This window comes from Ochlerotatus camptorhynchus, unplaced genomic scaffold, assembly GCF_037179485.1.
Source record: "Ochlerotatus camptorhynchus isolate MF236.1 unplaced genomic scaffold, CSIRO-AGI_Acam_v1.1 ptg000234l, whole genome shotgun sequence".
Classification (NCBI taxonomy): Eukaryota; Metazoa; Arthropoda; class Insecta; order Diptera; family Culicidae; genus Ochlerotatus; species Ochlerotatus camptorhynchus.
In genome coordinates, this window is record NW_027040724.1 from 217,507 (window position 1) to 244,153 (window position 26,647).

Consider the following 26,647-nt stretch of genomic DNA (forward strand, 5'->3'; position numbering starts at 1 on the left):
AAGGGTGATACGGTCAAAATTTGGTCAAGGGAAAACGCGTGTAAATCGGTGAAATCGTTTATTTAAAAAATCAAATTAAATTTCTTTTTCAAGTTCAATTAGTATAAAATTCAGGAAAAATATTCAGTTAGGCTTCCGCTTTTCCAAATCCGAATTGCCGGGCCTTACGCTTGACCCCTGCCATCAGATTTTGTACAGCCACCTTGTCCACCTTCTTCGCCGCAGAAAGCCAGTTTGCCTTGAACTGCTGCTCGCCCTTAGCAGTTTTTTTGGTCTTCTTTAGGTTCCGCTTGACAATAGCCCAGTATTTCTCAATTGGGCGGAGCTCTGGCGTGTTGGGAGGGTTCTTGTCCTTGGGAACCACCTGCACGTTGTTGGCGGCGTACCACTCCATGGCCTTTTTACCGTAATGGCAAGATGCCAAATCCGGTCAAAACAGTACGGAACAACCGTGTTTCTTCAGGAAAGGCAGCAGACGTTTATTCAAACACTCTTTCACGTAAATTTCTTGGTTGACAGTCCCGGAAACTATGAAAATGCTGCTTTTCAAGCCACAGGTACAGATGGCTTGCTAAACCAGATATTTCTTTGCGAACTTTGACAGTTTCATGTGCTTGAAAACATCTGCTACCTTTCCCCTTCCTTTTGCCGTATAAAACTCTTGTCCCGGAAGCTGCTTGTAGTCGGCTTTGACGTAGGTTTCGTCGTCCATTACCACGCAGTCAAACTTCGTCAGCATCGTCGTGTACAGCTTCCGGGATCGCGCTTTGGCCGTCGTATTTTGTTTATCATCGCGATTTGGAGTCACTACCTTCTTGTAAGTCGATAGCCCGGCTCGTTTTTTGGCTCGATGCACGGTTGTAGACGATACACCCAGCTTATTTGCGGCATCTCGGAGAGAGAGGTTAAGGTTTCGCTTGAAACTACCGGCAACTCTCTTTGTCGTCTCAGCGGCTTCCGGTTTTCGATTTCCCCCCGATCCAGACTTCCTGGCTGTCGACAAACGTTCCCCAAACACTTTAATTACATTTGTAACGGTTGATTTGGCAACTTTTAGCGATTTTGCCAACTTTGCGTGCGAGTAGCTCGGATTTTCGCGATGCGCGAGCAAAATTTTGATACGCTGCTCTTCTTGCTTGGACGGCATTTTGACAACTGAAGAGTGAATTCCAAAATCAAAATAGGAGCAACATTCTACACACACACACCTTCAAAATGAGGGGTGTTCAGGTTTTTTAAATGCAAAATTGAAAGAAATACGTCAAGTTGATATTGACCAAATTTTGACCGTATCACCCTTTAGAGATTGGAAAAAGCTCCCGTCATTTTATGTGGAATAATAAAAGGAAACCTTTGATGAGAGTTTTTTGCAATCTAAAGTAATGTGTCAGAGAAAATTGTTTTCGATTTTTTTTTATTTTCTCACTAGGTCATTTTCATCTTAAGGAAAATTAGCACATCGTGCAACAATGGCTGTTCTCACAGTCATTATATAAATGTGTAAACTTCGAAAAAAAAATAGTTAATACCTTAAAAGATGGATCAATAATGTATGAATGTTGGATTCATATGTTAACACTTTCCACTCATAATTTTGCCAATTCATTAATTTGCAATAAAATTTATATTTTTTCTTCACTTCTCGGAATGTGTCAATGTCAATTTTGCCTGCTAAGAGTCACAATCACCGATTTTGTGATCCCTGAGTTTGTGAGTGAATGAATGAAAATTGATAAAATCACTGATTGCGACTCTCAGGAAGCAACATTGATCGGTTTTACGAGTCAATCGCCTACTTTGCAACCTCTCCTTGTATCTTAGATGTAAACAAAATATGATCATAACATCTAATGGTATCATAATTCCGATTTTTTTTATCTGGAATGAGAAGTTGTAGCCTTGCTTAAAACTACTTAATGAAATACGGATCAAAATATCATACAGCAATGTGATGATTTTTTTTTTTTAAGAAACTCAGTGTACAACTTCACGTCAATGATCAAGTTCACCCCGTTTTACGATACACGCTTGATGTTCAACAATTTTGATTTGTGGAGTCATGTTGAACTTTTACAAATCTTTTTCAATCTATCATCTTTGGATCAACAATAGAAAAGGGCCCATCAGCATTTGTAAACAAATCGTTCCAAAGCCCATTCCTCACAAATTGAAGGCCGCCCACACAAACCACCATCATCATCGTTTGGTAGAAATTTTCTCTATCCGATGATGGTGTTGGTTTGCGTGGGTAGCCTTCGCTTTGTGAATAAAGGGCTGATTCTTATCTTGTTTGGCCCTCCTGGGGCTTTACGCAGGCCTTCTACATGCACTTAGTGTTCTACATGCACTTCCATAGTTGTTAATTGAGAGCTTTCTAAGCCGGTATTATTTTTGCATTAGAATAATTGTGTGGCAAGTACAATCATACTCTATGCCCAGGGAAGTTGATAAATTTTTCAACCCGGAAAAATTCTCGGGAACCGAACCCAGCCACCTTCAGCAAGGTCTTGCTTTATAACTGCGCCTTTACCGACTGAGCTAAGGGAAGCCTATAATTTAACGCAATTGTTGAGGTTGAATTAGGATGCAACAAAATGCTGCGTGAACTTCATATTCAGCCTGTTGTTAATCAGCTTTCTACGCCTTCAATCAGCCTCGGTTCTTACTCTTAAGCCTGCAATATTACTTGGGTCGTGTCTTGTCCGGGGACGAGATTTGATCTTAAGCCAATTTAAAATACCAATAATAAAGCCATTTTGGTTTCAATTAAACAATATTAAATATGATTTTTTTTCTAAGATAATATATGTATTTACCCAAGAACCCAATTCTTGGGTAGATGAGGGTAAGACACTTCATTAACTAAATTAATCCTAAATGAACTTAAATCTACCTAACCTAAATGAACTAATCAAATCCTATAGCTAAACTTAAAGTTGAAACTAAATTCTATAAATTGAAGCCAATCTAAAGCTATAACGGTATCATCCTAATCTAACTTATAAGAAAAGAGAGAAGGAAGCTGTTTGCATGCGCTACACACTGATGCCGACTTGTAGTGGTAAATACGTACATTGTTCATAGGTAGGATAGACGAGAACATTGTAAATAGAGATATTACGAAATATATCGACGGAGCGTGTAGATAACCCATAACCCATATTATATTTATACTTTGGTCGTACAACAGAAAGTAAACGGAACAGAGTTGAAACCTTCCAGTGATTAAGTGTATAAAAGGGACTTTCTGTGTCGATGTCCGAAAGTGTAGTGCAATTGCAATTACGAAGTTGCATGCCAGTGCACAGAAGGAAATTTTCCCGAGTGTACATCAAGCGCAGTTTAATGTGATGCATTAATACCTTTTTTTTTGAAGATCTGTTAAGGAACATAACTAGTTTAATGTATGAACTAGCAATACTGCATGATAAATCCACGAAAGTATATTGAAAATGTATTCAACACTTGCCCATTATACTACATGTTCTGTCTTTTCAGAATATAAATTCATTACTAACTTAGGGCCTGTTCATAAACTACGTAGACAGTTTTTTGGGATTCTTGATCCCCCCCTCCCCCTGCGTAGACAATTGTACATACAAAAAATTTAAAATTTGTATGGGCCGTGGATAATTGTCACCCCCCCCCCTCTAAACTGTCTACGTAGTTTATGAACAGCCCCTTATTATTGCTAACTTATTTGCACAGTTCCTAGGGCGTCTGCCATCAGTTTTCTGGTACGCAAATAACGGTCTACTCTTATTTCTTTCCCACTTCTAGTCATGTCTACCAGATGTCCTGTCAGTATCAAAAGCCGATTCGATAGAACTTGCCACTGTTTTCTCACCATCCACTATCTCACCAGGATATTTTTCTCACCCACCTCACCCGACAGTGGAACCACAGAGATCCTTGAGAGCGAGAGTCGCTTTCCCAGAAAATAAAATATGGCCGCCAGTGATTTATGGCTTTCAATAAAACCTACTTTCCCACTGCACAGGACCACTCAATATTTTCCATGGCAACTCAGCGATGGGTTTTCTCTCGCCGCTCGCTCTTATTAAGAGCGGGGGTTGATTTTTCACTCACGGCAGCTATGGACGAGTTGGGTTGGGTTGTGTTTGTGTCGCGTAAAATCGATCGGTTGTGGATGTGTTTGTACGTCAGAATTTTCTCTCGGGAATGTGGCCGTATGATTAATGCATATTGCTCTGCTTTTCTATCGCCGAATCACCGAATGTGAGGGTGTGTTAGTGTGGGGGTTGCGTACGACCTATTCCGCTCGTTGATAACCCACATTGTAAACGGTGCGGTTGTACGATGGGTGAAGTGAGAGTATAGCTCCGATTGATGGTCGGCCGCTGGGGTTACTTACTACTATCAGTGACATATTACGGATGCATTTGGCGAGTGCGTTCCGTGTTCAGTGGCAGTGAATTTAAATCGTCGTGGACCATTTGGTGATTTCTTCACAACAATGAATCAAACTAGGTGAAAAGAACACCTATCGATGCTGTCTACGGTGAGTATAATCGTTTTCCATCAAGTTGGTTGTGAATTGGAGTTCATATGGTGGTCAAACATTGAAAGTACGATTCTAGGCGCTCTCGACCGTAATGAATTTTGCATTTTCATTCAAAAACTCATACACCTTGGTCGAACATGCGTATACACCCACTTTTGGGTAAAAGTTTTCTAATGAGAATGGAGAGATGGTGGCAACCGCAGGAGTAAAAGGATAACAGACGCACGCCTTCGGGTCGATTTCCAGTGAGGGGTGTTGTGAGAGTGAGTACCGGTGAGTGCTATCAAATCGCACCCTAATCAACGCCATTCGAAGGAGAACTGTTCTCAGTTGTACGCTAGACGGAGCTGTTTCATAACCTTTTTCCTAAACGGGCTGCAGAGTGGACCACTCTATCCTACAGAAACGGTGAATCTCCAAAAGGGAAGAAGGGAAGATGTTCTTACCATCCTGACCCTAGTGAGTGAAAGAGAGTGGTTGAAGTTGAAGCTGAAGCCTTTGTTGGGGACCTTTTTGGGGTTCGAAAATTGAAGTAAACTATAAAATTGTGCTCAAAATGTAGTCCTACGTGTGAAAGTGATTCGTTGAAATCATCCGACGTGCTGAAAGTCCAGTGAAAACACAGTTTTTGCTGTGGATACTTTGGTGGAAAAGAGCAAACTGTTTGTGTACTAATTTATCGATTTTTTCTGTGCAAGAAAATCCAACCGATGAGTAGAAGTAGCCGTGACGGTAGAAGATTGGTTGAGTTGAACGCCGAACCATCGGGGAAGCAAACCTAATAAGTTTCGGTTGGCAAGCGGAAAAGTTTGCAGATCTTTCATTCCGTAGCAGAAAAAAAACCAAAGGTGAGAAAACGGTTTACCGCCCCTCGCAACTCCCCGCGCTGGAATTTACCCACAACGTCCGTCAGGATATAAATGTATAATTAGATTACACTTTTTCCTCCCTGTCGGAACGAGACGTTCAGAAATTTTATTCAATGAAAAGTGCTTCGTTCGCCGCTCATGAGCAGTGGGAGTAACTCGCTCTCGCACTCTTGTGGCTCACCGTTCTAGGAATGCACACCTCACCAAGGTGAATTTAGTATATGGTTGATCTCACGCGCGGCTGATTGTACAGAATGTACATGCTGATGTAGTGGAAAATTTTACTATTGCGATCAAGCATTTTCTTCATATCAGCCGCCAAAAAATAGTAAACCGAGAGGTCGGAATGGCCAGTTAAAAAAAAACAATCCTACGATTGTGTGATGGAAGCAGACCATTAGCGTAAAAGAGCGATTCCACCCTCCTTCTACTCCTCGTCATCATCATTATTCAACCTGTTCACGGAGGGGCAGTGGGAAATTTGTGTGTTTTGCTTGTTTGGTCTTTCCGTCTCATCCCCTCGATTCTGTTTTAATGCGCTCATTTCGAAGGGGGGGAATTTATAGGAGGAACACTGAAGTCATTCCGCAGACTACAGTGAGGAAGGACAATAATAACGATCGAGGACAGGCAGCCGTGACGACGATTTTGATGTGAGAGAGAGAGACGGAGAAGGAAAGGACACACGACCCAAACTCATTAAAATTATTGGGGAAAATTATTCGCCTATGCCTTTTCCGGCACCAGAAATAGAACTGATGATGATGATGATGGTGGTGTGATGGCTTTGCGTGGCCTCTGCTGTGAGGCTTATGATGCTGATTGTGCTGCCCGCGAGAAGAGTAGTGTTAGGGAAAAATATTGCTCAGTGGATTAGTGGTGGCTTTTCTTTTTTTTTTCTCCGTGTTCGATTTGCGTTTGCCTATAAAGATGCGGGGGGCGTTTGGGGGTGTATTTTGAGCATATCTTGGTGAACTTTCTTGGTCTGGGGGGTATGAAATACGGGCAGTTTGTCGTGGTGATGATGTGATGTGTATGCATAATTAACTCTAAATGAATGCAATGGATCGTTAATGATCGTCTGTTGGATGTGTTTGTGGTTGGATATTAAATTTGTTTGGATTATTAGAATTAAAACTGTTGATCATTTGGTACTAAATAGTGTGGAAGAAAATGTATTTCATTTATGTTCATCAAATAAGACGATTATAACTTCACTTTTATTTGGAAAACCCAAGTGACCTCTATATAGGATTGGAATGTATTCAGATGCTTGTGTAGTCATTCTGGAATGTTTGAATGTAGTTAATGTAATTATGCTACCAATTTATCGACAAGTTCCACAAGAATCGCTAAAGAAATTTGATAAACAATTAAAACAAAAAACAGAATTATCAATGGATTGCTGTACCTATTTCAGCTGTTCCATTTACACTCGCTCACTACTTGTTAGGTTAATTTAGATAACCTTTCACACAATCAACAATAGAAACTGCCGTTAACTCTATTAACATTAACATTAACATTAACGAACAAATTTAATAATTCAGAAAGCCCATTTGAAAAGACAGCTTACCTTTTGCACGAGAATTTCTTTTTACCCTTCTTACAAAGAAGGGTATAGATATCACTTGAAAAACCGATTATCGATCCGAGGCCCGGAGGGCCGAGTGTCATATACCATTCGACTCAGCTCGACGAGATCGGAACATGTCTGTGTGTGTGTGTGTACGTGTGTATGTGTGTATGTGTGTGTGTGTATGTAACGAAATGAATGCGCTCACGTTTCTCAGCAACCGCTCAACAGATTTGGACAAACTCGACGCCAAATGATAGGTCTTGGCGTCCCATTGAACGCTATTGAACGGTTTTGGAATCGGTGAACCGGTTCCGGAGATATGGCCGGAATAAGATCCGGTGAATATGGGCCTTCACGCTGGATTTAACGGAAAACGTATCAAAACCATCATGCGACACATCAAATTACTACAGAATTCAAAAATAAGATCAATGCAAGTCGTGTTAAGTGTTCCAGACCACATTGGACACACTTGGACATGTTCCGGGTACCCCGGGGAAGTTGCTTGAATATGAATTGAATTAAAACCCATTAAATCACATTAAAATACGATGATAAGGTGATTGGTAGCCTCACCAAATAGACTACACCCGGATATATTCCGGGTACCCCCAGGCAGTGGCGTAGCGTCACTGGATGACACGGGGGTGGGGGGCTTGGTCACTGATAATGACAATAAAATAAATAAACTTGAATAAGTAAGAAGGGTCTGATCACACCATAGGTGGATAAATTCGGGTTTTTTCATTGTTATTAATTGAATTTGTTTTCAAAATTTGATATCTCACAATCCTCAGTCCAAGAATGTTTTTTTTTCGTTGGAACTCTTCACAGATTTTCTTTGATGTATTGCTCTGGAATTACCTACAAAGTGTCTCGATAACGCTTCATTTTTTTTAGCTCAGTCGGTAAAAGCGCACCTATAAAGCAAGACCATGTTGGAGATTCCCGGTCTAGGAAGTTTTCGGGTTAACATCTTTTTTAGACTTCCTGGGCATAGAGTATGATTGTCTGATAATTCTCCTGTAAAATGCTTTGACTTCTGCTCAAAGCTCCGTTGGAATTATTCTCAAAACCTCTTATGAATTTTTCTCAAAATTCTTGTAAGAATTCTCCTTGGAGTTATCTTTAGAACTCTCCCCATAATTCCCATTAATTTCTCCTCCATAGCTCTTAGTCATGGCTACTCATAGCTTCTGCTACTCTTCCCTAAGATTTTTTCTAAGTAATCTCCACAGTATTCCAGTCATAAAATTGATCATCGCCTTAGAATTCTCTTCAATTAATCTTCAGATTCACATTCTCTTGTGATTATTATAATAATCCTCTTGGAGTTAATCGAAACTGACTGTTGGAATTCTCTGGATTTCTCTTTACCATTCGCATGGAATTCTCCTCAAAATTACCATATAATTCAACTCATCACTCCCTTGGAATTCTCGATAGCATTTGCCTTAAGATTTTCCTCGCAAAGTCTACGAAACTAATTTTAGAATTACCTTGTAGTTCTCTTCTGAATAGTTTAAGATTACTTTCCATAATTATCCAGAAGCTCTCTCCAGAATATCTTTGAAGTTATGTCAATTTATCATAGAAATTCTCTTTAAAATTATTCCTGAAAGTTTTTTACTAGTTCGTTTATTTACTAGGCTCAGTCGTGTGTGACACTTTGCGGAGCCAAAATCAGTAATGTTTGAATTTACATTTTAAATAGCAGTAGTTCTAGGTTAGTATTGGGTACCAATTACTCGTGACGGGCTCGAGGTTAATGGGCAACAATTTCGATTGGAAGGAGCTAGGTAGGAAACTGCTTTCTGAAGCCTCCTTCAGATACTACTCTCGGACGGTTGACCAAATCCTGGCTGGGCAGGGGCAAGTAGCACAGGAACAGGAGGATAATAAGACTGGGACACAACGGCTGGACATTGTTTGGAAAGGAGGGGATGGTCACATCAAACTCTAACATCAGACAAACAAAGGAATTCGTAGATCGCTTGCATGTAGGGAAGATCACGTGTTCCCAATACATCTCTTACTTCACGGAAGGGTTGTCTACCTCGGGCCACTAGGGTATCCAATAGTCGTGCTCTGGAGGCGTCATTACCCGGGCAATACCAAACTGCGTGATCGATGTCATCATAACCGGTTCTGCACCTACATATATTGCTGTCAACGAGGTTTATTCTATAGAGATGTGCGTCTAGTGAGTAGTGGTTGGACATAAGTCTTGACATCACTCGAATGAATCCCCGACTTACATCCAGACCTTTGAATCGCCCAAGAGAATTACTTGTCCAATCGTTTTGCCAACTTAAAAGAGAACTCTGACGTACTAATGGGAAAAATTCATCATGTGAAATTCTTCTATTATAAATCTCGCCTTGTTGTGCGCCCACCTTTGTGAGAGAGTTTGCCTTCTCATTAGCTGGGATTGAGCAATGTGAGGGGACCCATACAAAGGTAAGCATATATGATCTTTCGACCAGCAACCTCATCTGCTCCCTTACCTTTGAAAGGAAATAAGATGAGTGCCTACCTTGTTTCATCGACCGAATAGCCTCAATCGAACTGAGACTATCCGAGAAGATGAAGTAATGGTCTATCGGAAATCATCCCCAATGCGAAGTTGATTGCTGCTAGCTCAGCAACATAAACGAAACAAGGTTCCTGAAGTTTCCGAAAGGCGGTTGAGTATTCATTGAAGACGCCGAAGCCAGTGGATCCATCAATGCGTGATCCATCAGTGAAAAATCTTCTATTGCAATTGACTTGTTGGTACTTTTCAGTAAAAATGCGGGGAATTGAGATAGGTCGAAGTTGATCTGGAACTCCTTGAAAAGCCTGTTTCATGGAGAAATCATAGTCGATGGGAGAACTGTAGTTAGTAAAGCATACACGAGAGGGGTTATAGCAAGGAAGGCTAATATCCGATGACATATAATTAAGATAGATTCGCACGAATCTAGACTGGATGCTCAATTCGAGCATTTCTTCGAAGTTTTCAATCACAAGGTTGTTACTGACACTACATTTAATCAATATACTTAATGAGAGCTCCCAGAAACGGTTCTGCAGGGGTTTTACGCCCACTCTAGGCTCATATTGTGTGTTTAATGCACACAGCCAAGGGCAATACGTAAACAACGATATTGAATGCGTTCCAATTTAATTAGGTGGGTTTTTCTTGCCGAGAGGAAGCAAAAAGAGCCATACTCAAGAACTGAAAGAATAATCGTTTTATATAGTTTAATGAGTCTTCCGGGTGAGCACCCCACCATGTCCCGGAAATTGATCGTAGAAAGTTGATCCTTTGTTGACACTTTTGTTTCAAATACGTAATGTGGGTACCTCAAGTGCATTTTGAATCAAACCAGACTCCAAGGTATTTGAAGGTTAAAGATTGGGTAATGTATCTGCCCAAAAGATTTAGACGCAGTTGGGCTGAAAGTTGTGGCTTTTTAAAAACAAAACAGAATCATGACTTAGAGTACCTACGATATTTTGTTAATACAGAAATATGTGATGGATGGGTTTCCACTGGCTCATTTATTCTGTCAGGACAACGTACCAGAAGAAGTTCCAAATCTAATCTATTGGTCATAATATCCTTCGTAATATTATGAGGTTTCACGAAGCTGTATGGATTTATACAGCTAGTCAGAGCATAGTAAAAAACTTCGATGAGCCTGTAGATCATCAACGAATTATTTTCGGGTTGCTTTGGACGACTTAATTTTTTTTTTGTTAATTCGAATAAATATAGTTGTAATAAGAAGATGAATTTTTACAGTAAATCGAGCCATCCAACAAGACTTTGTTAAGCTTGTAGAACTTCAAGATCATTGCTTGATGCTGAATGGCAATCGATAGAATTATTTTGGAGTTTTGAAGACCTTGTTGGCGCTTTTCAGATCATTGGCGCGGACTTTTCAAGCTATTCTGGTTGCCTAAAAATGATTCTGGAGGCTTACGTAAATTTCGGCGTTTTCTAGAGAACATGAAAGCCAATATAGTAGAAAAATGGGCATGGCTTAGTGGATAGTCGGCCCTATTGGACAACAGTTTGAATGAATATAAGGTTCAATGAACAGAAGGTCGAATGGTACAAAGATTGACAATATGACACAAGGATTAATGGTTAAAAAGGGACAAAAGATAATCTGTTCATCTGTTCGAATGACATTAAGAGTTAAGATTTCATAATCATTATTTGTTTTCTTATGATCAATGCCCATTATGTCTTAACCCCTGGTTAAATCCTTTGGAACAGTATTTGAAATGGATCAGTTTATAAACTGATACTGAGACAATTGGTTAACAAATTCGCTGCAGAGGTGTGCATAGATTTATTCCCCATCCGTACATTGGCACTCGGAGCCAGCGTTGCCAGATTGTTTTCAAGCTTATCGGTGTCAAATGTTTATAAAATCGGCATTTATCGGTATTGACTAAGATCGAAAAAATGTACTTTCAATGTAAGTCGGAAGAAATTTTCGGTACATATTTGAATTAGTCCCTTAATGATACCGAAAAAATTCTAGAAAAAATAAAGAAGATCTTGTGGAGGAAGTTTAAAGGAAGGTTTAAGAAATATCAGAAAAACGTCCGATGGGGATCTTCCAAGGCAAATATTGAGAAACTTCTGGCGAAATATTTTAGAAACTTTCGGAAAAAATCGTATAACACATCCAGAGGAAGCAAGAAAAGTTTTAAAAATCGGAGCCCAACCCCAGGGGTAACCACTTCCGGGGAAAGTCAGGATAAGCTCGGAAAAACCTTTCAATAGAATAGTTGAAGATGCTAAGCGTCACGCATGAAGTAATACAAACATAAATAATTAAAGTACTTTCAATAGCAATCGGAAAAAAACCTACGGAGAATGACTTATGGAGAAACTTCCAGAGGAAGACGAAAGAGACTTCTGGGAGAACTTGATAAATACAACCGGTAGAACTTTAATTGAACCTTGAGAAGACGGAATAAACTTCCTTGAGACACTGGGAGAAACTTCCTGATTCTAGTGTCAGCAGGCCAAGTATGATTGAAAAAAAAAAGGTTCCAGCTAAAATTTTGCAGGGAGACTGACTGAATTGGGAAAACACTGCATTTAGATTTTTTTCATTACCATACCCTTACTCGTTCCAAGAATAAAGTCTTAATTGAGTTCAAATTTTTATCCTTGTTAAATTGCCCCTCAAAAAGCACAATTCCTACCCAGTGTGTCATTCTCACTGCTGACCAGCAGGGATGAAGAACATGATTGCACTGAAATAGGGTCGGTTTTTCTCTGCACCTTATTCGACCTAGTAGTACTCTGCGCTAGGAATTCCAACTGGCCCCAATAGATGTTCATAGTCGCTTGTTTTCACACTGACTGTATTTTAGCGCTTGATGGCACCCCATCAGGCCAGTGGCAGAATTGATGGTGTTTGTTGGTTATTTTCACTACTTTTTTTTCCCTCTTCACTGAGAGTTTTCACCGTATCCACTTCTTTCTCGCCAACAAGTTCAATCTATTTTTCGATACTTTACTACTGGTGTTGCTGTTGCACGTGCAGCTGTGGGAATGGCAAAAAAAGGCTTGAGGGCACTTATGCCATCAGGATTGAGTGAGAATACCCTAGACAAGGTACATTCAGGGACAGACACACGTATCCTCAGTCCAGCGTTCGCCCTAAACCGCCATCGACACCCACACGCGCCATTCTCCTATCTCTCCGCGTGGGTGTGTGTATGTGTGTGTGTGTGTGTGTGTGTGTGTGTGTGTGTGTGTGTGTGTGTGTGTGTGGAAGGGAAATGACCATCCGGTGGGGTGCTTCCGTTACTTTATGATCTCAATAGCGATAGATGCCAGAAGCAAAGTTGGTGTTAAACGATGTATAGAGACGAATGTTGGTGCTCGGGCAGCTGCTGCTGCTGAACCGCTCTTCCATGGTATTGAGCGATCCAATTCTGGTTTGGCTGATGGCAAGCGAAATGGGTTTTGCACAGCCGAATGGTCGATCCGATATTTTGTGCAGGTCCTATGTAGTGACTTTTGGGTTATTTTCTCTGCTGGCGCTTGTCTTGAAGCATCCAATCCAATTTATCTCCCCAAAACATGAACGAAAGCACCCGTCCCGTACTGTAAGCTTTTTAACAACTGATACAAATGTTTAGCTTCACTGCCAATGTCCCTCAGTTAACGGAACATCTTCTAACCTTACCAGCAAAGAAATCACCAACGAATTATTAAAAACTCTCTCGAAACATAATGCATCCGACCAAATTTGTACATAGTTCAATTTGCTTCGTTTTGTTTTAGCGAAAGTAATTATGCGAATTTCAAAATCTTTTTCAGCCATGTTTTTGGTGGGAACTTAGGCTCTTGTGTTGTTCTCTTTTCCCGTCACCCTTGAGGATGAAAACGTTTACCACCAACCGTGAAGCCCCCAGCGGAGGAAGCTGTAAGTCCACAATGTGACCTGTTACGGCGAACAGACTCCCCGAATGGTGGGGTGGTGAACAGCCGCAAGCGTTAGCAGTAAATATTGAAATTTAACTGCCTGCTGTGCGTGAATGTGTGTATGTGTAGGTAACCTTCCGGCAGTGGGCAAACGGTGAACACATAAAGGCATTTGAAATGAGTTTTTGAGCACAGTAAAATTGCGTGGGCTCATTTTGGTTTGGGATATAAAATTAGAATTTCTACGATGAAATGCTACAATTGAATGCTGGGGTTGATCATTTCTTAAGGGGATGGTAGTGGTTAACATCCATACCTCTCATGACAAACTCGCGAGTTCATATTTCATCTCCGCACTAGTCACGTTTCGTGACTCACTGTTGGTCGGATGGTTCCAAAACATGCGATTTCATTCAGAAGAAATACCCAGTGAGTTGTTTGGTTGGTTATCTTAAATTACGAGATTTTCAGCCAATGTCTCGGAATAAAACGACAGTTAGAAATTGCTCCATCCTCAGGAGGCAGCAATTTGACGACGTCTTAGAATCCTAATTCTTTGAATTGTTGATCTCTAATTTGATGAAAAAGCATGTCTAAATTACCTTGAAATTCCACGGGAACTTTTCACAGGATTTTTGTGAAATTTTCGTTCAAGCTTGGAATTCTTTCCCTTGAAAACCGTTAATTATTTTAGAACTTCCAATAGTTCTCAGACAAATTTGCTTAAGTTGGAAAATTCCCGAGTATATCCTTCAGAATTGGATTGGAATCCTTATCGGAATTTCCATAAACATTTACCTCAGACATCTACTTACAATAATCACGGGCTTCTCTTCAGAATTCTTCTAATTATTTGCTTCGAATTCTTCTCAGCATTACCTCGGAAAACTTCATTTTTTTTTCTTGAAATATTCATTAGCGTTTCCTAGGAATTCTTTTCTGAATTCCCTTGGAACCCTCCTCGGAATCACCTTGGAATTCTTTTACGAATGCCTATGAAACTGTCCTTAGAATTCTGTTGAAATTATTCTCTGAATTTCCTAGAAATGCTTCTCATAATTCTCCCTAAGAAAACTATGAAATTGTCTTCTGAATTTCATTAGAATTATTATCTTATTTTCCAAAAACTTTCTGTCTTTGGAACTATTTTCAGAAATAAATTCACTTTGTTTTTTTTCTCGGAAATTCCACCTCAATATTTGTTTGAAATTATCATCAAAATTCTCTTGAAAACTTTTATTCAGTTCCGATACCGTTCGGCTTAGGGCAATCGATAGCGTAGTCAGTAAAATTACGGTATTACCAAGATTCCCGGTCCGATTTATTTAGGTAATCTTTCGGATGGGCAATTTTCTCGACTTCCCAGGGTATAGAGAATGATTGGGCTAGCCACACAATATACTAATTCATGCATTTGTTGGCATAGATAACTCTCAATTATCAATTATGGAAATTCTTCACAGAACACTAAGTTAAGATTAGCCACAAGCAGAGCAGAAAGAGCACAAAGCCAGAAGAAGAAAAAGAAGCGGTCGGCTTAGTTCCTTTCGATCAATTTTCATGATTCTGTAACGTTAAAATGTTGAAAATTTAGATTGCCACTGAGTTCGATAAAAGGAGAGGGGAAAGGAAAGCAATTCGTAATTATTTACTGACCAGTTTCAAAGGAAATGAAAATCACCGTCTTCCAAGCTCATTTATTTCAGTTGGTAGCGAACATTTTACCGGCCGAACTGGGACTGGCTGACGACGGGTGGGATTGCGAGAAAATGAGCGAAAGTAAGCGGCAAAGGTCTCCTATCCGCGAGCGATCGAACGTTTCTGCTTGCTCTTTCTCTGTCTTGTCACGTGCGGACATGGAGACGAAATGGATGGTACGACGTTGTTGCATTCAGACTGAATTGTCAAGTTTTTTAAGCTTTTGTGCGTCTCAATTCCGTTGGCTCATCAATGTTAAGCAGAATCTACAGTACCTATAATTTGATTCTGGTTTGTCAAAAAATTTCCTCCGAATTCGAACTTTTCTGAATTTTATTCCTTCGGCACACTCCTAATTCTAAACACCGAATGTCATGCCAGTGTTGTTTTTTTTAACAATATTTCTTCAGTCTAAACTTCTGTAGAAAACGTACAAGAATTCAACGTTAAACTTTTTTAAAGGATTGTGTAAGTTTATTCAATTTGTTTTGCACAATATTTTTGTGTTGTATTTTTATTATATTTTATTGTACTCTTTGTTTATTTCCTCCTATACAGTGTACACGCATAATATTGACTATCAGCTGCACTATTGATAGCTAATCAGGCAGAATTTGTTTCTCAACGGTCGTGTTACAATGATCAAATAAACATTGAAGTCGTTTTAAAGTGTTTTTAGGATTTGCAGAAATTGTACGGTTTCAATCCGGTGTCGCCCACTTCTTTGACAATGTTTTCGGTGTACCTTTAACAAGCAATATTCAGCAGGAATGTGACATGGCAAAGCATGCAGAAAATATTCCCCACATAAATAAATTATGTCACTTTCATCATACCTGCCAATCGAACGAAATAATAAATCATCGACTCGTTCAAACTTTTTTGATGCTCTTCCCACCTACTTGTATCACCCCACAGACCCGTGTCGTAGGGTTTGATTTAGCAAAAAGGTATGGTGGTCATTGTGGACAATATTCGTTCGGATGGACCATCAATTTTCTGCCCTGTCTCGGGACTTGATGAATATTGCGACCAGACGTAGTTTTTTTTCTATACGTTCTCAATACAGTGATTGGCTCTGCAGCTCCAATTTTGCAGGATAAACATCATAGGTATAAAATAAAAAAAAATCAACCACTTTTCACCGAACGCAGAGATCACGGTGACGACATGCCAGTCAACTCTTTTTTGCCTCAATTTTTGGCAACCAATCAAAGTTGAATGAAGTTTCCCAACAACAACACAATAACGGTGACGATGACGACGACGTCGACGGACGCCGCAGCTGCTGTGTACATTACCAAATTTTACTGTTATCATTGTTTTTGTGAAGCATTTGTCTTGCAGAGTAGCGTCCAACTACACTTCCCATTTCACACCCGCTGCCGCCCCGTCGTCTTCTCGATGTAATCACTTTTAATCAAGTTAAAAAGCTGTTAACAAATGTCAAAACAGACCGAAACTTTGCTGACTAATCACCCTCAACCGAAAAGTTTCCAAAATTCCACTTGAGATTGGATCGGTGTTGGTGCTGCTGCTGCTGCTGCTTGGCGGCGTAAAGCGCGGAGTATTTGAAACCGCAACGGTATCGAAGAGGACCGTCTTCTTTGGAAAGGTCGCCTCCAGATCGGGTCAGGATCGGGAGGGTGGTTCGGACTCATTTATCATCATCCAAAATCAATAACATATTTTTATCACAAAAAGTGAGACTCTGCAAGAGCCTGCGATGAGTAACGGCAGAGTAGCAGCGCCAGAATAGTAGCAATAGTAGAGCAGCTTGTGGACGAGTAGCGGTGGATGGTCTGGGCCAAAATTTAATATTTGGAGAACAACAGATGAGCTTACTGTGGGGAGGTCGGTGGGGGTGGTGGAAGGAAGTGTAGGTGTGGTGGGAGTGGCGAAGGAAGCAACCGCATGCCTTAATTATAAATGAACGTCCCCGACGTTGGCCCACTAGAATGCTCGCTTTGCCTTGTACCTTGTACAATGTGGATATAACTGTTTACGAGCAGAAGGATGCTGTATATCGAGCCGTGTGGCTAGATTGAGGTTTATTAATCAAATTATTAGACTGCAGAAGGTCATTTGTATGCATAATCAATTTGATACCAGATTAATTGATAGGAATACTATGAATCTGTTTTGAATTTTCCACTATAACAGTTTAGAAGTAGGAGGTCGTTTGTAGAGGGAGAATATCCTTTTTAACAGATGAATTATTAAATTCCTTATATGGTTCATCTATTGAACTTCATAACATACTAGTTGTTGTTTTGTATCCAGGGTGGCCAGTGAATTTTCAGTTTAAAATTCCCGGCTATTTCCCGGTTTTCCCGGTTCAAATCTTTAAAAAATCCTGGTTTCTAATATTCAACAAAAAAAAAAACGGAATTGAACGCAATTTTAGGAACGTGCTCAAAGGAATTTACTGAAAGGATAAAATATGTGATTTAAGAAGATTCCCAAGATTCTAGGGCTTTGAATGTGAGTAGTGTCTGAAGCTGGAACTTTTTTTTATCAAAATTTTTGATTAACAACAATCTTCGTGATGTAAGATTTGTTGTAAAAACAATTAAAATTGTGAGATTTTGAAAAAATTTCAAGATCAAAGATTTGAAAAAAAAAAAAAATATATATCATACTTATGAGTCGTGGAGTCATAATGGTCACGCTCTGAGACTTGGAAGCATGTTAAGGGTTATAACAATCTATAGAATCATGCGGACAAACCCTGGAATTTTTAATAAAATTTAAAATAATTCAAAGTGTTGATTTCAAACAAATATTGAGAAGGATTCCCACACAGTTTTCGAAGGAAAAGTTCTGAGCAGATTTCCAGAATTATTCTGACATGAAAACCCTAGAAATTGTTAGATGAATTTGGAAGGATTTCTGTGGATAAGAATGCAAGTGCTAAATTAAATTGTTATGTAATTTTAGAAGATTTAAAAAGGAGTTGTGAAAAACCAAACTTTGCGGAAAATTTACGTGATTCTGAGGAGATTTGTATGTATGTATCATGAGGAAAATGACAGATAAATTTAAATAAGAATTCCAAGTGAATAATGATCAGAATTCAACAAGAAACAGAGTTCTTAGAATGTTCTGGCAATAATTTCAACCCTAGTGCGAAAGATTCATCACAGAGCTCCAACAAAATTGATTGCAAAAAATTGCTGATAATTAGAAAGAAATTCTTTAAAATACTCCAAGGGGTTTCTAAACAAAATTTCGAAAGATTTCTGCTGTTTTGAATAGAGTTAAAAGAAATTTTTGAAAAGATTTTCAAAGGAATCAAAGTCTCCGGATAGGCTCAAGAGAATTCTAAGAAAGATTTCAATTAAATTCTTAGAAGGGGTTGCAAGGAAATTCCAAAAAGAATTCAACGGTAATTAATACGTGGAGTGTTTTCAGGTTTATTTCAGGAGAATTCCATGATAATTCAGAGCAGAATTCCAAGTAAATTTTGGAATTCATATCATGAGAATTTTGAACAACGAATAATAAAACCCCGGAAAAGAATAATTCAGCTTCGGTTTTTTAAGGACCATGCACTTTACATCTGAAATTGAAACGATAAAAATCAATTTGCAATATTGCTGAGTGATTAAATTCTAAAAACAATAAGAAGGGAAACTGAAGAAAATTATGCAGCAAATAGAGCAAGACATGCATTTGGTAAAGGATCACTCTATTTTAATGATGTATTCTGAAATTCTGGTGTAAAAATTTGATCCTATATTTTCATATTCGAGGGAATGAGTACTCAAATGTACCAACTCAGACCTGGTTATATTACATTAATCCTAAAATTTATACATATTAGAGAGGCTCTGGTTTTCTTGGGAATTGCTCAACAATACTTTCGAAAATTCCCTAGGAATTCTCTTCAGTATACCCGATTCTCATCGAAATTTTATTGACAATTGTTCTTTTCCAAGGGCTTGATAATTTTCAGGTATCAAAATCTTAATTTCATCTGTATTATTCGAAAACGTCAAGCCTGAAAACTTTAATATTTCTATTAGAGAAGTTCATATTTCCTTTCTACGATCTTAATTTTTTTTTTCAAGTTCGGGATTTCAATAAAAACGGGTTGTGTCACCATCCTCATTATTGATGCACGACTACGAGATTGTTTTTGTTGCTCAACTCAATAAGAATTACAATATTATTGATAGGGCAAATGGATGTAATGTCGGCCTAAATGCCTCTAATTTGGGCCCATACATAAATTCAGCAATCGACTAAATTTTCAATAGCAACCAAAAATATCCATTAGTAACGTCCCAATGACGCGTTCATCTAGATAAAATTAATAAATAGCAGATTTCTTACGATGGGCTCAATCTAAGATCCATAGGCCAACATTAGAGCCATTTCCCCTACATAAATTTAATTTCGTAATCAACATAGGTTCCATTCAATATGCAAAGTTTTTAAATTAGGTGACATTCAATTTTTTTGATTGAAGATTAAATTTTCAAAATTCAAAAGGTAGTGGCAGTGCGGTAAATAAAATTCATTTCATATAACAAACCGATTTAAAATACTTCCGAGTTCGTCGGACACCATATTACACTTTGGATGCCTGAGAATTACGACAGATAAACTGAATCTAATGATCAATGATCTTAACAATTTATGGCTTACATCTAAACAAAATTAAAAAAAAACTAAACGAAACAGTATCTGAATTACATTATATTACTTTTGCCTGTTCGTAAATAACGAGTAGAAATGAAGTAAAGGGTGAACACGAAATTATTGCGACACCGAAAATGTCATGCCAATTTTCTTATAATGTTTAGAATCAAACCAAAATTTTAGGGTAGTTTTATACATATATTTACTTCAAAAATCAAAAGAAAAGTTAATCGATGGAGCCTTGAGTGTAAAATTGAACGCATTTTCGCTTGATGCCCTCCATCAAAGTCTTTACAGTGTCATCCGGTACCAGTTTCTCAGTTTTTTTTTCCATTTTTTTAACATGTCCTTCTCGTCTTTGACTGTCTTCTTGCTCTTCCGAAGTTCCCGCTTCATTATTGCCCAGTACTGCTCCACCGGGCGCAGCTCCGGACAGTTTGGTGGATTCATGTCCATTAGAACAAAATGGACAGAATTGGCCTCATACCACTCCAGGACAATTTTAGAATAGTGGCATGATGCCAAATCTGGCCAAAATAGCGGAGCTTTGTCGTGCTGCTGCAAGAACGGCAAAAGGCGCTTCTCGAGGCACTCAGATTTGTAGATCTCGCCATTTACTGTGCCCTTTGTCACGAAAGGCTCACTCCTCTGTCCGCAAGAGCAGATATGGCCTACCAAATGAGATATTTGGAGGCGAACTTCGACATTTTCTTCTTCTTAAATTTGTCGTCCACATCGAACTTGCTCTTGCCGGTGAAAAACTCCAACCCCGGAATTTGCTTAAAATCGGCTTTTATATACGTTTCGTCGTCCATCACACAGCAGCCATATTTTGTCAGCATCTTCTCGTAGAGCTTCCGTGCCCGAGTTTTAGCCGTCGATTGTTGCCGCTCATCGCGGTTTGGGAAGTTCTGTACCTTGTATGTATGTAGTCGTGTTTCGCCCTTTATTGCTTCAAGCGGCGCCGGTGGTGTAGTGGTAAGCGTGATTTCCTCTCATCTCAAAAGGCCTAGATTCAATCCCAGTCGGCGCCGCCGGGATGTTCTGATGCATAAAATCTCTGATCACGCCTTCCTTCGGAAGGGAAGTACAACCGTTGGTCCCCGGTCCATGAGTTGATGGGTCGATAGGTAGGGTTCAAGTGTGGGAGCTGCCTTCCTGGCATCGGCAGGATTGGTAGCATTGGTAAAGGGTGATACGGTCAAAATTTGGTCAATATCAACTTGACGTATTTCTTTCAATTTTGCATTTAAAAAACCTGAACACCCCTCATTTTGAAGGTGTGTGTGTGTAGAATGTTGCTCCTATTTTGATTTTGGAATTCACTCTTCAGTTGTCAAAATGCCGTCCAAGCAAGAAGAGCAGCGTATCAAAATTTTGCTCGCGCATCGCGAAAATCCGAGCTACTCGCACGCAAAGTTGGCAAAATCGCTAAAAGTTGCCAAATCAACCGTTACAAATGTAATTAAAGTGTTTGGGGAACGTTTGTCGACAGCCAGGAAGTCTGGATCGGGGGGAAATCGAAAACCGGAAGCCGCTGAGACGACAAAGAGAGTTGCCGGTAGTTTCAAGCGAAACCCTAACCTCTCTCTCCGAGATGCCGCAAATAAGCTGGGTGTATCGTCTACAACCGTGCATCGAGCCAAAAAACGAGCCGGACTATCGACTTACAAGAAGGTAGTGACTCCAAATCGAGATGATAAACAAAATACGACGGCCAAAGCGCGATCCCGGAGGCTGTACACGACGATGCTGACGAAGTTTGACTGCGTGGTAATGGACGACGAAACCTACGTCAAAGCCGACTACAAGCAGCTTCCGGGACAGGAGTTTTATGCGGCAAAAAGAAGGGGAAAGGTAGCAGATGTTTTCAAGCACATGAAACTGTCAAAGTTCGCAAAGAAATATCTGGTTTGGAAAGCCATCTGTACCTGTGGCTTGAAAAGCAGCATTTTCATAGCTTCCGGGACTGTCAACCAAGAAATTTACGTGAAAGAGTGTTTGAATAAACGTCTGCTGCCTTTCCTGAAGAAACACGGTTGTTCCGTACTGTTTTGGCCGGATTTGGCATCTTGCCATTACGGTAAAAAGGCCATGGAGTGGTACGCCGCCAACAACGTGCAGGTGGTTCCCAAGGACAAGAACCCTCCCAACACGCCAGAGCTCCGCCCAATTGAGAAATACTGGGCTATTGTCAAGCGGAACCTAAAGAAGACCAAAAAACTGCTAAGGGCGAGCAGCAGTTCAAGGCAAACTGACTTTCTGCGGCGAAGAAGGTGGACAAGGTGGCTGTACAAAATCTGATGGCAGGGGTCAAGCGTAAGGCCTGGCAATTCGGATTTGGAAAAGCGGAGGCCTAACTGAATATTTTTCCTGAATTTTATACTAATTGAACTTGAAAAAGAAATTTAATTTGATTTTTTAAATAAACGATTTCACCGATTTACACGCGTTTTCCCTTGACCAAATTTTGACCGTATCACCCTTTACTCAGTACGGAAAACAAGATCGACGGAAAAACAAACCAAGAAAAAAAAGTATTGCTTCAATTTTATTTTTATGATCAGTCAATAGTCAATAGTTTCGCAATGCTTATTATAAGTTGTGATTTAAAGGTCCAAAACTGGCATAATTTGTAATAAAACTATTTCGATATCTTAGTTGCCGCGAGGGTATGTAAAAATTAATCCTCGTGATAAAAAATCAGAAATGAAAATGTTTTCATGAATCTGACACTAAGAAAAAAATCTAGACTTCTAATTTTTTTATAGAACTCTGCCATGGAATTTTGGGAGAGGATTTAAAGGGAATTAAAGAAATGCTGAGAAGGATTTTTTTTATGAAAAGTTTGGGAAATATTCTAATGGAGCTCTAACCAACATTCCAAGATAATTTTGAGATAAAGTTTTAAAATATTCTTAGATGAATTCTGAAGGAACTTATGTTGAGAAGAAAGGATGAAGCTCTGAATGTAATTCCTAGATTAATCTGAGGGAAATTTAATGGGAATCGTGATCGTCGAATCGTGGGTGGCGGTGTGTGGTAGGACGCGAAGGAAGCAATGAGATACGCAATCTACGATCACACGACCCCGTTTGCTTGGTTTTAATATCGTTTGAACCGCTATGTGTCTGTCTGTATACATTTGCTGGCTTGTGCGATGTAAGTGTATGGCGTTTACAGGGTTCTGCACTTTCGAAACAAAGAAAAGAAATTGAATTGTTTCATTTCGAGCAGTATCATTTTCGTGTAAGTCATTGTGTTTCTTGTTATCGAGCCACGATGAACATTCCTCTTGTCAAACATAACTTGGCTATAGGTTGTTTCGTTCTCACCCCAGCAGGCCTGGGTTCAATCCCAGTCGGTGCCGCCGGGATGTTCTGAGGCATAACATCTCTGATCACGCCTTCCTTCGGATGGGAAGTAAAGCCGTTGGTCCCCGGTTCATGAGTTGATGGGTCGATAGGTAGGGTCCAGGTGTGGGAGCTGCCTTCCTGGCACGTCGGTAGCATTGGTGCTCAGCACGGAAAACAAGATCGATGGAAAAACAAACCAAAGGAAAAAAAATAGGTTGTTTCGTTCGTCAAGTTCATCAGTTCATTTCATTCCAATCAAAGGCTTGTTTCAATTGACGTAATGAATGACTCGAAAACTGCTTCCTTGATTTTTCCGCTTTCACTTCAATTCGGAGCTCATTCGACCTGTCACGCGTCGCGTCGTTTCTTTCTTCATTCCGACTTTTAGCCAGGCGCTCACTCTGCTTAGAAATTACCATGGGACGTAAATCAAATTATTGAATTGTTCGGAAAAGAAATATTTGTGTTTAACCTCGCAATGATTTCGTAAATTTACAAAAAAATATCAAAACAGTTTTTTTTCAATTTGCCAGTACTTGGAGAACTACTTTTGTATAGAAACAGTGAAAATGTTTGACTGTTTCTCCGAAAATGTATGGCTTACGTCACTTTCTCTATATTATTTCCAACTACTAGAAATTGCTTCTTTTGATGTAGATGGGTTGGTGATTAACCCACCTAAAAGTGAGATTTTTTAAAAATCTATTTCAGATAAACACTCAGAATTTTCGGGAAAGTTGTAACAAATGATATTTCAACCAACTTTGCTCAAGATACCAAATTCACAGCTTTACGAGATATTTTGTTTGTAAATGGCCCGTTAGAACAATAATTTTGAGCATAACTTTTTCCAAGGTTTCTTACACTTTTTGTACTTAAAAAATATTTTGCAAGTAAAAACACAGTTTATAACTAAAAATTTCCTACAAATTTCACATTTATTCATATATCTCAATTATAAATATTTTAGATAAATAAACCATCAAGCTTTAGGACCAGTTTCATGAAAGGGAAATCCGAAACTTCGGGAGGATCATCCCATGATCAAGCATATATAATCCCAAGTTAATTCTTGTATCGTATTAACAAGAATTTGCGGAAAAAATAAAACACATAGGTCTAGAATCAGTTTTAAAAATTGAACACTTTTAAGTATGTTTCGGATCTGCTGGAGGACTTTCTCGCCGATCCAGGGTTCATGTATGTGTGTGTGTGTATTCCCTCTAACCCCCACTGACCGACAGTGTTATTATGGAAGAACTCTTTCTGCAATGTCGCATTTATGGTCGTTGTAGACAGCTTTAGTCCGGGAGTTAGAAAGTGATAGCACTATTGCAGATCCAGCAACCCATTTCAGAATGTCTGGAGAGTCACGCCCATTCCGAGGTTACTTTCACTTATAATAAGCCCCGCATGTATGCATCACCATTTTCAAATGGATATTGGTATTACATACACGCTTCCAGGTTCGAAAATATTCTTTGCAAACCTAGCACGTATTTAGTTTATGTTTTTTTTTTTTTAATTGTAAAATTTATTTGGACTGGTCTCACCATGTTAATTTGATCCTACAATCCATGGGTTCCGTAATTTTGATTTTCTCTAAGCTTTGCATCTCATTTCGTGATGCACATTTGTCGTAATACTTCCTTTAACGAACACAAATTTTCTTGCATTGCCATGGTCATCTGGGAGGAGGTTCGCGTCTAGTGCTTTCCTCAGGAACAGTTCCCGTCCAGTCTTGGGTGCATCCAGCGAGGCATCTTTCATATTGCTCGCAATCTCCGACACCGGCGAGAGACCAGCAGTCGAGCACGTTTGCAAGCGGAAAACTTGCTGATTCACGGCAACGTCGGCCACCGAATCACCACCAAAACTCGCGACGGACACATTATCAACACGTTCCCGGGCTAGTTCACCAACCGGAGCGATCTCTCAATAGAACTACACGCCGAAAGTGTAGCATCCGAACTCGGAAAACCGGGCTCCGAGGCAATGAAAATCGACACCGAACAATGGAACTGAAGCTACGTCGTATATTTTGGAGGTTAGATTCAAGGTCAACCGAGCCACTCAAGGCAAACACAGGCAAAACACGATGTATCACTAAGTGATAACTTTATGAACACTTAAATTTCAGCTCACAAATTAACGAATTTAAAGTCAAAAACTACAATGGGGGCTGTACGCAATGGTGACGTAGAACTACGTGGTCTTCTATAATAAATGTTATTTGTTAGCTGCAGTAGGAGCTTGCATTATGTGAATGAATGAGAATTTGAGCGGGGTTCTCTCTGTTTATACTCTTTAGTATGACTATGATTGCTCTGAAAAGAACCTTTTGATATGATTTTTAGTTGGGCGGTTGGGGCCAGCCTTGATAGTTAGCTGCTTGGTGGGGAGCCTTTCGTTGTTGATGAGACCGGATGGAATTCAACTTTGAAATCTGTGTTAGTGCTTTCCCTTTTTGCAGGAAATCGGTGATAACTTTAATTATCATAGCAACATTTGCACATTCGTGCAATTTTCAATAGTGACATTTTGAAAAAATGATAAAGTCTTAAATGTAACAGATGCATAGAAATATTTCTGATCGATTGGTGATAAAATTATTGAGATTGGTCCAGGGGCAGCTATGTTATTAACGTTAAAAATCTTTCATAATTTTGTTGCATGTTCCAATTTCGGTTTTCACAAAGTGTACCCCCATATAGAAATCACAGACGTAGTCCTACGTCAAAAGTATTTAATTCGCTTACGAAAAATACGCAGCAAAAGAAAAACACGTCAGCTTTCAAGCGCGGCCTACTGCGATCCAGGGTTCATGTATAGATCATAACCCCAAATGAATTCATGTATCGCAGATATCTGGGATAAGCTTAATGAATTGATCATTTACGGAAGTTCCGGATCTTCGGCAAGATGACCCCCACGCTTGGGTCACAATCCTTAATTTATTCTATGAGCTCTAAGATCAGGTCAAGAATTCCTTTTTAAAGTTGTACAAGTTTAAGGTTGATGCGAATCTTCTGAAGGGCTGTATAATTTGGGTCACCAAAACGATTAGTTGCATTGTAATCCCGCTGGCCGGTTCAATTCCATAGAACAACAAAACAAAACATAGTTAATTCCTAGAAAAGACACAATCCATGTGACTGAAATGTCGGATGAAATCGTAAAACCCGTTTTTTAGAACAACGGATTGAATGTCACAACCTCAAACATAATGCCTTTAAATGTTTGACTAAGTTCACCATATTAAAAAACAATAAATTTTCGTTTTTCGGTTTTTTCAATAAATCTCGTCAATTCTATGTAAATAAATCTCTTAAATCTATTAAAATTACGGCTAATGTGTAAACATTTCAGCAACGTTAGTTTTAACTCACTATTTGCTAACCTGTTCAAACCAAGGTTTATATTGGGCCAATTAGTTTCACTCGATAATTTTCTCTTCTATTTTTTTCTGAAAACATTATTCATATTAGAAAACTTCAGAATCTTACAGTGAAGCAAAGCCTTATTCAA

At 39.3% G+C, this 26,647-nt stretch overlaps 1 protein-coding gene across 1 annotated transcript in view; it reads left to right on the plus strand.

The window, feature by feature from the left end:
• Positions 1 to 4,601: 4,601 nt before the first annotated feature.
• loaf (lost and found) overlaps positions 4,602 to 26,647 on the plus strand; it is a 256,473-nt gene continuing 234,427 nt past the window's right edge. The window contains exon 1 of the mRNA XM_065225787.1: positions 4,602 to 5,373. The gene's annotated coding sequence lies outside the window, so the exon portion shown is untranslated. The remainder of the gene's footprint in view (positions 5,374 to 26,647) is intronic.